The sequence below is a fragment of the Sinocyclocheilus rhinocerous genome, unplaced genomic scaffold (genome assembly GCF_001515625.1).
Source record: "Sinocyclocheilus rhinocerous isolate Xijiao unplaced genomic scaffold, SAMN03320098_v1.1 scaffold975, whole genome shotgun sequence".
Lineage (NCBI taxonomy): Eukaryota > Metazoa > Chordata > Actinopteri > Cypriniformes > Cyprinidae > Sinocyclocheilus > Sinocyclocheilus rhinocerous.
Genome location: NW_015628726.1, coordinates 175,692 through 187,738, shown reverse-complemented (window position 1 = coordinate 187,738; position 12,047 = coordinate 175,692). Strand labels below are relative to the sequence as shown.

Below are 12,047 nucleotides of genomic sequence, written 5' to 3'. Positions count from 1 at the left end.
AAAGTATTTTAGTAAAAGAGAAAATGTGTATAAAATATGTATGTATGTATGCATGCATGCATGTATAAATAAATAAGTTCATTCTATGCAATCTGTCAATGTATGCAATGTATGTGAAGTCATAAAACTGCATGTATTATACACCTGGATATTTTACACTAGGTTTCTCTTCTGGAAATGTATGCAAATTAATTTACATTTAATTACATTATTCCATTTGCATATTTAAACATTTCAGAAAACTTGTATTGTGATTAAGCAACTGGTGAATATGGTGATATCTTAAAAATATTAAAATCGTATTCGTGTGTGGTGTCTTGCCTTAAAAAAATCATGGGTATCGAACGCAGTCATCAGACCATAACAAATTATATTTTAAGATATGTATAAATATACTATAATAATTGATTCTATCATTAAATATTATTAACATTTTATTGTCAGGAGAAATCCATCTTCTTGTCTTCCTATTTAGTGGGTTAATGGCGAAAAGTCGCTGTCATTCTAGTGACAGCAGTGTTAGCCAATCAGAAAACATAGAGAAGGCTCTCTGCCAAAATCAACCAATGGCGTGGGCTTGAGGCGGGAATACCTTTTTGTCTGACCAATGGGAAGTATTTGGGGAAACCATGGGAAACCTGTTCGGAAAACAAATTTTTTCATTAGTTCAATTTGGTGTCGCTAGTGGTCCAGTGGGCAAAGAAATTTCAAACGCACATGCACTTTTAATACCCATTTTAATTTAACATTTGTTGTACCACCAGATAATTTTACAATCACACTGGAAATATAGCATAAACTGGTCTATAAAATAGCAACGACATCAAAGCCTCAAATCAGTGGCTCGTCTGTATGATTAAGAACCACGCGGATGGATTGATAACAACCGCACAATATACGGGTTAGCAGGTATTACATTAATGTTTCTTTATTTTATTCACATCTCACAGCAAATATTCCTGTTTAGTATGCTAAATTAATTAGTATTTTGTGAAGTTTATGAACGTATTAAGACGTCTGCTTTGCACAAGGGCTGTTTTCAGTGAAATCTGAAGTGAATGCACTCAACAGTGAATTCAGTTGATTTGTTGGCATCAATCTTTAGGGATGGCAGAAGACTCCAACTCCGTGAAAGCCGTGGAAAAAGAGTTGAAAGATAATCCAGGCTCGAGTGATGATGCACTTTTGTGAGTACAGCTGTTAGCTAAATTAAAACACACCACTAGGCCCTTTATACATCACAAACAAATGCAGCACTGCATGTCCAATCACATTACATCCTCAAACACTTGTCCAATTGTACTGTAGGTAAAAGAAGTCCTTGATCTTGACTGACTTCCATCCTGTAATTGTGCCTTGCTGGCACACACTCCATTCAAACTTACTATCACCCCTAATGCATCTGTGGTTTCTGTATATGAGTTTACAAGTGAGCTAAATATTTGTTATTCAACTGAGAATAAGCATGATTTAATGGCAACACAAACAACAGCTGCACATTATTATACACAGCGCTGCACTTTGCAGCAGGAAACGCCTTTCGTGTTACTGCGAAAGATGGAGACAAATTGAGCCTCCCAAACAAATGATATGCACCAGAAATCGTAAATCTAACCAAGTGTGAAGTGAGTGCCAAAGAGCTTGCATTCATTATTCAGAGAGTTGTACTCCATCTTCTTTATGAATAAATTATTTTACTTTGATATCTAATGCATTATATGGGCACACTAACGCCGGGGACATCCATCCGTCTCTGGCATTTGTAATTAATCTGATGAAAGACTTGGACACCTGTAAGTGTTGCTGACAGCAGCCTGTTGTGACGAGGCCTGCTGGCAGGCTGTCACACACTCCAGTGAAGGGAGAGGTTTATTTGTAAAGCGATAATATGGATTCAGAACTCTTCAGCACTAATGGCCTTTTTATGTTCCTCCTCGTCTCATCTATTCCCACCCCTCCTTCTTTTCTCATATAGGTTTGTCTTTTGTCTCATATTCCTCTAATCATCTTTTCCTCTTCCTTTTTGTTCCTCCGCAGAGTAAAGCTCAAGAAAAAGAAAGTAAAGGCCAAAGGCAAGGTGAAGCCTCAGCATGAAGGGAAGGAAAAAACACACAGGAAGGTAGTTTTTCAGTGTCACCATTAATTTTCTTTCGTCATGCCCCTGGGATTCTCTCTTCAAGTCCGGCTTAATTAAGAGGCCCTGTTAGCTTTGCTCTAAAGGAATATTTATGCAGACATATCATTCAGAGCCTGTTTCGTACTATAGGTTACAGAGGCCCAAATATAACAAGAACAGACTGCTACACAGAGCATAACCTAAAAGCATTTAGTCAGCGAGCAATCAAGTCTGTGATCGGGATTCATAGGTTATGAAAACCTAGATGTAACAAGAATAGACTGTTACGCAGAGCGAAGCAAACAGTGCAATCTTTCCTCTTCAGGGCGGCTGCACAAAACCACTCATTATCTGTGAACGATAGTAATAGTATTTTGCCATTATGTAAGTCTGTTCTCTAATGCTACTTACTTCCTGCCATGCTGATATTTTTGTAGTGGAATATGATTCTCCTTGAGAGCTCCGGGCTCCGGTTTGGCCTCAAGTGATCTGGATGGCTTTCCCTGATAGCAGGTTGTAAGCCATTGATTAGACTGGGCTTCCCTGGGGTGTGTCAAACCCACAAATAGCCCTACTTTCCCCCTGCACCTTTACATTAGCATAATGCGGCTTCTTGAGCTTCTTCATCTCTTTGATACTTCCATGTATTGCCTCTTTTTATTTATTACCTGCCATCTTAATGCGGTGTTTTACCGGTACTTGCACAGTGGAATAAAATGGGATTATAAAGGAATGTCCTTGTTAAGTTGTTATTAAGTAGGTTGTTTGGAACTTATTTTTGCATGTTTAGCATTAATTTAGACCAGAGATAGAGAGAAGAAATTATTACTTTGTATTACTATTTTCCACAAGAACACACTGAATTGCTAATAAAGTTACTATGAAACATAACAATTAATAACAATTTCCAATATATGATGGTCTATTTATCAAATAATTCTGAAAAAAAAAAAAAAAAACGGTTTCCACAAAAATATTAGTCAGCACAACTCTTTTCATCATTGATAACAAGAAGAAATGTTTATTGAGTGCCAAATCGGCATATTAGAATGATTTGTGAAGGATCGTGTGACACTAAAGACTGGAGTAATGGCTGCTGAAAATTCAGGAATAAAGTACATTTTAAAATATAATGAAGTAGAAAGCAGCTCTTTTCATTAATAGTAATTTTTCACAATATTCCTGTTTTAGCTGTATTTTTGCACACACAAATGCAGCCTTGGTGAGCAAGAAACAGTAAAAAATCATACAGTACCAACTACAATCTTTTGTGATATTTATTCGCACACATATATACATACATAAACATGCATTTTTTAAATGATATATTTCATTTAATTCTTAAATGTTTGAGAAAAGCAGTACAAAAGTTTCCATCAGCTGGTTGTTATATTCTTTATTTCAGATGAAAACCCCTAAAGAGGAAAGCATGGACAACGGTGACAGAAGGTACAGTGAGATCGCTGTCACATGTGATGGTATTATTAGTAGCCAGGACTGCACATTTAGTTTCACAGATTGAGGCTTTTGATTTAGAGAAATGGCATCAGCAGCCAGCAGCTGCACTTGGAAATGAGTGTTAATCCATTTACGATTCAATATGCAATCATACTTTTTTTTTTTCTTGCCTTTGGAGTTGATGAAAATTAATTCTGATGATTTGAATGTGCGCAGTTCTGGACAATATCCATTCCGATTTTCTCGCTACATTGGCTGTCTTTCAGAAAATTTATTTATTTATTGGAAAGAAAGCTGTGGCATGTCAGAAAAGTAATAAGTTTAAAGCATTCAGATCAGACTGGGTGGGAGGGGGTCCTGGGGTGGAATGGATTGGAGCCTGAGGCATAAATCTGCGCAAGCAAACATTTAACATGTATTGATATTTCATCTACAGAAATAAATTTCATATATAAGATTTTTATATATAAAAGTTGGACCATCTAAAATCTCTCATTGACTGTTTCTGTCTCAGATAAGATAAGAACAGGACGTCTCTAATCAGGGACTTTGACAATCAGGCGCTTTGTAAATCAAGTCCTGCTGGTGATTGCAGGTGGGAGGTTGATTTACACGGCAGAGGTCAGACTCTAAAAACTGCTGAAGGTGTCCGAGTGTTCTTTTACACTTAATCTCTCCCTGAAAGTTCAAAGCTGAATAGAACCATTTGTTATGGTAATTGTAATTAATTGATTTGGTCTGCTCACCTCCCGCCACATCTGAATCATGCTTTATGGAAATTGAAGCTTGCATCTCTCCGCAGTTATCCTTGGGCATAATTACTGTAATTATATAATTATCATCAGTGGCCATTAATCATTATTGTGTAATCACCGTAATTTAGTCATTGTCATTGGCCAATGCATATTTGTCCTTTTGGGTTTTTTTTAGACTGAAGTTCTTACAGCTAGGCCTGTCACGATAACAACTTTTTGTTGTGCGATATATTGCCCCAGAAATAATTGCGATAAGCGATATTATTGTCATATTAAAGACCATTTTATGCCACTGAATATATAATCGTAATGCAACAGCATAGTAATGCAAGAAGGCCTACACACTTCCAAATGACAACAAACTTTTAATTTTTAAGAATATTTAGATCATGGAAATTAAGTATCAAAATATAAGATACCTTAAAAAACGTGAATAAATAGTAAATAAACATGTTCCAACAAAAAGTACAAAGTAACAAGTAGAAAAAAAGAAAAATGCACAAAGAACTTGTATGGAGATTTTTCCATCTACAGATTTTTCTCTGCCCTTCTTTTCTCTGTAAATTCAAAGTAACTTGTATGGAGATTTTTCCATCTACAGATTTTTCCCTGACCTTCTTTTCTCTGTAAATTAAGGGTGCACACTATTGCTGAAAAACACAATCACTACTTAGCAGTCAGATGTCCGTATGTACAAAGGCACAGATCCCTAAACAAGATCAAATCTGCAGATGAAACTTTTTTTGTAGAAACATTATTTAAATTTGAACTAGCACCTCATGACTACACCACGTTATGTACGAGAAGCTTCAAAGACACAGGCGCAAGTGGAATGTACAAAACATGGTGACATTCATTTTTAAGTAAATATAATGGCCGATATATGTTTTTGGCTGTTTGTCTGTTTTAGCTCTCAGGTGAATGTTAAGGAAGAGCCAGGGGAAGATCCTGACGTTGTAACAAAAGGGAAAGGGAAAAAGAGGAAAAGAAAGGCAGATAACACAGATGGTCCCTCTTCTACCTCTGAAGCGCCTTTGTAAGTGTTTGTTTTTTCTAGGCGTAGCAATGAATGAATAAGCCAATAGCAGATCCTGCTTGATATATTTCTTATTTATAGAAGCAGTGGGGTAAGCTGTGCTACTTTTTACTTGGGGATAAATCACCCCAAAATTTACTCACCTTAATATAATTCCAACCCTGTATGACTTACTATCACAAAAGGAGATGTTAAGCTAAATCTCAAAGTTGCTTTTTGTCTATATAGTGAAGGTGGAAGGTATCAAGGACAGCTCACCATTTACTTTTATTATATGGAAACGAGCAGCTTGGATATTTAATAATTTATTGCTAATCTTTAGTCAAATAATTAACATGGTCTTGTACATTGGAGGTTCACCAACATACATGATATACATTTTATTCCTGAATAAATGTGCTTTTACATAATTGAATATAAAATGGCATTTTAGGATGGATTTCAGAGACCTTGCAATTAATTGACTAGCTTATTACATTTAATGTATTTGCCAGAAGAGTATGGAATTTCTATTGATTGTCAGAGTTGCCTTTGACTTTTTAGCATAAAAGTGTTCATGTGCATTAATCACAGGCAACTGTATATGATGGGCCCATTCTAAATATATGCTATTATTTAAACATTTGGGGGTTTTATCTTTTTGAAAGTCTCTTCTGGTATGCTTACCAAGGCAGCATGTATTTTTATAAAAAATCCATTAAAAACGGCAATATCATGAAATATTATTACAGTCTAAAATAACTGTTCTATTTTAATAAAATTTCAAATGTAATTTTCTCCTGTGATGGCGAAGCTGAATTTTCAGCAACCATTACTCCAGTCTTCACTGTCACATGATCCTTTAGAAATCATTGTAATATACTGATTTGGTGCTCTAAAAAGGGATGATTTACATGTATTGTCTGCTTACTGTATGTCTTTGAAAGGCCAAAGAAGAAGAAGAAGAAAGTTGCAGAAGAGGGACAAGGAAACTCAACAACAGCGAAGAAGAAAAAAAACAAGGAAAAAAAAGAAAAGGTGGGTTTTACCCAGAGTGCGTTAGCGGTACATTGATTATAGAGAGAAGAACTGAGTGACAGAGCGCTCGCTGAAATCCTAGTAATATGGGTATTTGAAAACCAAAAATCTTTAACACTAGAACCGCCAGGGGTCGCTGTATACCTAAAAGCGCCAGCGGGTACATTTTACCCACGCACATGACAGCTGTTTTTGAATGGCTAAAGAACATATTATTTCACTGTATTATGCTACTGTCTTCACAAAGAAGTGTCTAGAGTCATGAAATGATTATGTCTAGTCATCAACTATATTTTTGTCCTGTTAAGAAGTGTCTAGAGTCATGAAATGATTATGTCTAGTCATCAACTATATTTTTGTCCTGTTGTTTTATGTTCAAGACTTTTTTATGCAGGCTTTTCATAACGGTCAATATTAAGCTAAACAAGCCTGCACTGACAACTAGAATTAGAAGGAAGTAGGCTAAATACATATTTGGGTGGTGTAATAGGCTATTATAATACAATGTCATTAATCAATATATTAAGATAACCTATGTTATTTAAATTACTAAAATAGCCTATAGACAATAATGAGCAATAATAATTCACCACATTGCGATGACAAATTCAAGCGCACAGCTTCACCTAATTCATTATTAATTTGTTTAGTTACAGGGGATTGTAAATCACACAATTTTAGTAAAAGTCAGTGACTGGGAGACTTGAATGTTTTATTAAAAATCTTTTATGTAAGCCTACGTTTTAAAAACAGCCACGGGTAAAATTTACCCCGTGGCGGTTCTAGTGTTAAAAAGGACACATGCTGAGATAAGCTACATAAAGGCACAGTCAGAAAGTTCTGCGATACTGTATGTCAGTAAATTTTGCATTAACTATAATTCTATACCATACAGGGTTGATTTTATATTAATTTCTTTACCAGTTTTTGTAAAACGCTTGATTTTTATTTCTTGGTTGAAACTTCAGTTCACATGATGAATAGGCATGTTATCAGTTTCCATTTTTTCACACGAATCACAGAAATGTAATTTCATTCATCTTTTGCTATTTATCTGAACTTCCAACTGCAGGTCAACAGCAACTTCGCAGTCACCCTCCAATTTGATGGATTTACAGTAAAAGACCATGTCGCAAAAGCGTTTGCATGTGCTGAAAAGCCGTCATTTTGTTCAACAACTGTTGCTCTCTACCGGTGATAGTAATTTTAGTTCTGCGGAAAGCAGTTTTGGAGAACATTTCTCTCTTGCAGAGCCCAAAATCCTTGTTTTCGGATGAAACCGTTTACAGTTTTGTTTTTGGCGAACTGTGAAAAGATGCCGTCCACGCTGCCCCTCAGGAGTTCATTCTGGTCAGGTGTTGTCTATTTTCCTACTGCAGACTAGAATTCTGTGCGCTTCAATTTCTCAAAGTAGTTTTATCTTTGGAAAAGTAAATGTTTTGTGTCTCATGTGGATCCACCAACATCTCAATGAGAAAAGCTTTTTATCTGAATAGCAAAATGCCATTTGTCACTATTGTGTTCCTCCATTGTAACTAAAAATACATAATGTTAATGTTAATTAACATTATGTATTTTTAATGTTAATGTAATGTCATAATGTTTTAATGTTAATGTTAATATAATGTTTAGAGATACTATACCCTGCAAGTTTTGCCTCAAAAACTCTCTAAACTTGCAACCAAATTGTCAACCGCAAGGCACAATTAATCCTGTTTTTGCATATATCCTGTTTTGACAGTTTCACAGTTCGTAGTAGTGTTAATCATCCTTTCAACTTTTGGAGCGTAATATTGTGCCAAAGGTTTATTTCAAGTTGTTATGTAGGTGTTATGTTCAATTAAAGTGTAAAAAAAATAATAATGAAAAAAAAGTTCAGCTTAAACATTTAAATTGAACTGAGATGTTTTGAATTTTGATGTTAATTATTGTGAATTCTGCAAATTTAAATATGCCACCAAGGTCATGTTAATATTGATTTATATCATATTTGAATAATATAGGAGAATACTATATAAGCAATATATAAAGCTATTAAAATTATAATAGTATATATGATATATGAATAATAATAATATGATCATTTAATGAAAACCTTTTTCCCCCACTAAATATAAGAAAAATATTTTTAGCTAGAGCCCAACTCTGTTTTACTCTGAGTCTTTAAAAGTTTATTTTGCTATGTACTCAGAGCAAAAATGCTGTATTACAGTTTTATTTGAAAGCAAGCAGCTATTTTAAATCTTACTTTTGCAGTAGACTGGAGGTTACTACTACCACTTGTAATGTATTGAAATATGGAAAGTCTCACTCCTCCTCAGGTGACAATGAGTCCAGCAGTGCTTGTTTAAATTGGCCACTTTTGGGGGATAAAGGTTTGCAACTCCTGCAAAATGCAGACACTATTCACAAAATTTGCAAAAATGACCCCCCTTTTCCCTTTCAAAGGTGATAAAAGAGGAAGGAGGGTGTTCTGTCTCCACTAAGAAGAAAAAAACCAAGGAAGAGATAGAGGCAGCCAGGGCTCTCAAGATAAAGAAGAAAGAAGAGGAAGAGAAACAAAGATGGAGATGGTAGGCTCTCTGCATGCATCTTCTTGTCTGTACGGAAGAGCAGACACCTTGTAGCCCGGAAGTTTTGTTTGTCTCTTTTCTACTTTTCTTGACTTCTTGACTCTTTCACAGGTGGGAAGAACAGAAGTATGAGGATGGAATTAAATGGAAGTTTCTAGAACACAAAGGGCCGTATTTCCCTCCCGAGTATCAACCCTTTCCAGATGATGTCAAGTTTTACTATAACGGTACATATTCAGACATTATAAAGATCTAGTTGTGTCTGTGTTACTGATGCATCACATGGAATCGTTTCAAAGCAAAACGTGTACAAAAGAGAGAGATTTTGGTAAGAGAGCAGTCAGTTCATTGGTCAGTGCTGTTCCCTTTAATTTTCTCGGTTTGGGCACACAGCCCAGCTCAAGGTTAACCTGTTCCTCTGCTGGTGTCAGGCGTACTTCAGAGAGCACAGGAAGAGTCTTTAATCTCTTTGCTAAACTTTAAGGTCAGCTTCCTCTATTAATATCCACTCTGCCATTTACCGTAGAGAGGCGTTTCTTAAACTATAAGTGCGTTTTGGAAGGCCCAGGCCATTAATCTCGGTAGAATAAACCAGAGGGGGAAGTATTTGGATTTTGTAACTGAGACTCTCTGAACGGTAAGCTATAAATGCAGTTTTGATTATATTTGTCCTAGGCCATGATTCTCGGTGATGCATTTAAAGTCCTATTTTGCTGTGTGTGCTGTTGTGTCTTGTGGGACCGTGAGTGGTTAAGATGGTTATAAAATCCTTCTGTAGTAGATCTGTGCAAACAATATCTTGTTTATGTGCTTTTGTCTTAGGAGGAAATAAGCTAATAAATAGATGAACTAATGTTTATCTACGGAGTTTTCAGAAACAAACTTTTAGTCATTAGAATACTCATATTTAGGATTAGTGTGCACTAATTATTGAACTTGCCTGCAATCAGTGCTTTACACATGAATTAAATCTCAGATCATTCAGCTTACGGAGGAGATATGTGATGGGTTTTTTTCTTCTACATGATCGGAATGGTGAATTTTCTTTTTGCGCCTTGCAAATAATGAAACATTGAAAAAGAAAGTCACTATAATCGCTAATCACTATATTTGTGAATGACTGATCAATTAAAATTTTGAATTGAATGAAAAAATAAGCCAGTAATTATTCTGATATTATGGACGATTGCTAATAAATGCCCAAATTTAAAATTCAATTCAATGTAGTGTCCAAAAAAAATCCAATATTATAAAATATTAAAAGAGAATTTAGGCATCGCAACTGAAATGAATATATTGCTAGATCTTCTGAAGATTCATATAACAGCATTAATAATGTGGTGATGAAACAAATGTAGCAAACAAACAGAAGTACTTGGTTCTATCCATAGGTTGTTAAATGGATTCAGAATTTTGGATATTACATTTAAAAATGACTTTTTGATTAGAAATGACATAAAAAAACATGTAAAGAATGAAACCTATGCATAGACGATTAGTTAAAAATAAGGGTGCATTTTCATTTCATGTTGATTTTAAATATCAATGTCAATATATTAACATTAGATGATAAACACTAGATGATCATCAAATCATCTACTGCATGTTTATATAACATACTTAATTAATGGTACGTACTTTGACCCAACCCACACGTAGCTGGTTGCTTTAGTCGCTAATGTCCTTAGAGGAAGTAAATATGTTCTGTTTTGTTGTAGGAAAGCCAGTGAAGCTCAGCCTACCAGCTGAGGAAGTGTCCCTATTCTTTGCTCAGATGCTGGATCACGAATACACCACAAAAGAAGTCTTCCGCAATAACTTCTTCAGGGACTGGAGGAAGGTAAACCTCTCTGACACTTGTAAGCCTAGCTCAATCTTTAACCACTAGCTTTTACAGTTGCACGTTTGTGGAGGCTCTAGGAGGGATGGGTGTCAGGTTATGAGTACGGAACCGTTATGAAGCTTACAGCATCCCAGAAGGCATCGGGGCGTATCATGCAGAATTAATTTTGTGCTGCTTAGTGCTCAATGCTCTTGAAAATGCGATTTGTGTAAAGGCATTGATATGCTAATCCAGACAACTCGCTTCCCGCATATGAACAAATCCAATTTAACTGTTTTATTATAACACGGAAGCCCCTGCTCGCTTCACTGAGCACAGTCTCCGCCCCGTGCCCGACTGTCAATCTCGAGAATAAGCGAGAGAGGAATTTAAGTGATGAGACACTAGCTCTATTATTATAGTGCTTTCGTAAAGTGTTGTGAGAGTGTTTTGTGTCAACCTGTTTGTTGCTCGCTGTTTTTTTTTTTTTTTTTCAGGTGATCTGCAGCGTAGCGTTGCAGCAAACACTTGTTTAAAAATGTTAATTTAGATGTGTCATGACCGTTTGACCCATTTAGTACTTATTAATGAAGACTAAACTTCTGAATACCATTGAGGGTTGAGTGGATAATGAATTTCTTGTGTTTCAATATATGGCTGCCCACAGTTGCGCCCACATTCATTGACTCTGCAGTGTAGACCGCAATTAGAAAAACAAGGTCAATGAAAAGTGTGCTGGGAGGGAGGAGGCGTGTTTATGTACTTCTTAGCATTTGGTAATTACTGCACATTAGAGACCCGCCAGAACTGGGCACCACAGGACGTAATCAGAGAGCAGCTTAACTCATAACTAGATGCAAAATTGTTTTTAGCATAAGTGCAAATTTAAAATCCTTTAATGCACGGCTAGCCGTTGATTATCCCGCTTATTCCATGGTCACTTGCCAAGTTATAGACAAGTTACAACTAGTATTGCTCTTTGTAGCACAATATTTGACCGAATGGGTAAAAATTACAGTTATTTTCGTCAGTTACGGCATGTTAGGTAATCAGAGAGCAGCTTAACTCATAACTAGATGCAAAATTGTTTTTAGCATAAGTGCAATTGCAGGTATAGGAGAATTCATCTTTGATTGCTTTTTCTTAGTGATGGCTTCAACTAGGGAAGCAGCAATATTGAAATTCTGGCCAAGACTTTTTTTTCGGTCAAGTAACCAATAAATGTCTGATATATATATATATATATATATATATATATATATATATGTGT

The 12,047-nt window shown here is 35.7% G+C and overlaps 1 pseudogene; it reads left to right on the top strand.

Annotated features, from left to right (window-relative positions):
• The first annotated feature begins 679 nt into the window (after positions 1–679).
• LOC107738436 (DNA topoisomerase I, mitochondrial-like) overlaps positions 680–12,047 on the top strand; it is a 31,100-nt pseudogene continuing 19,732 nt past the window's right edge.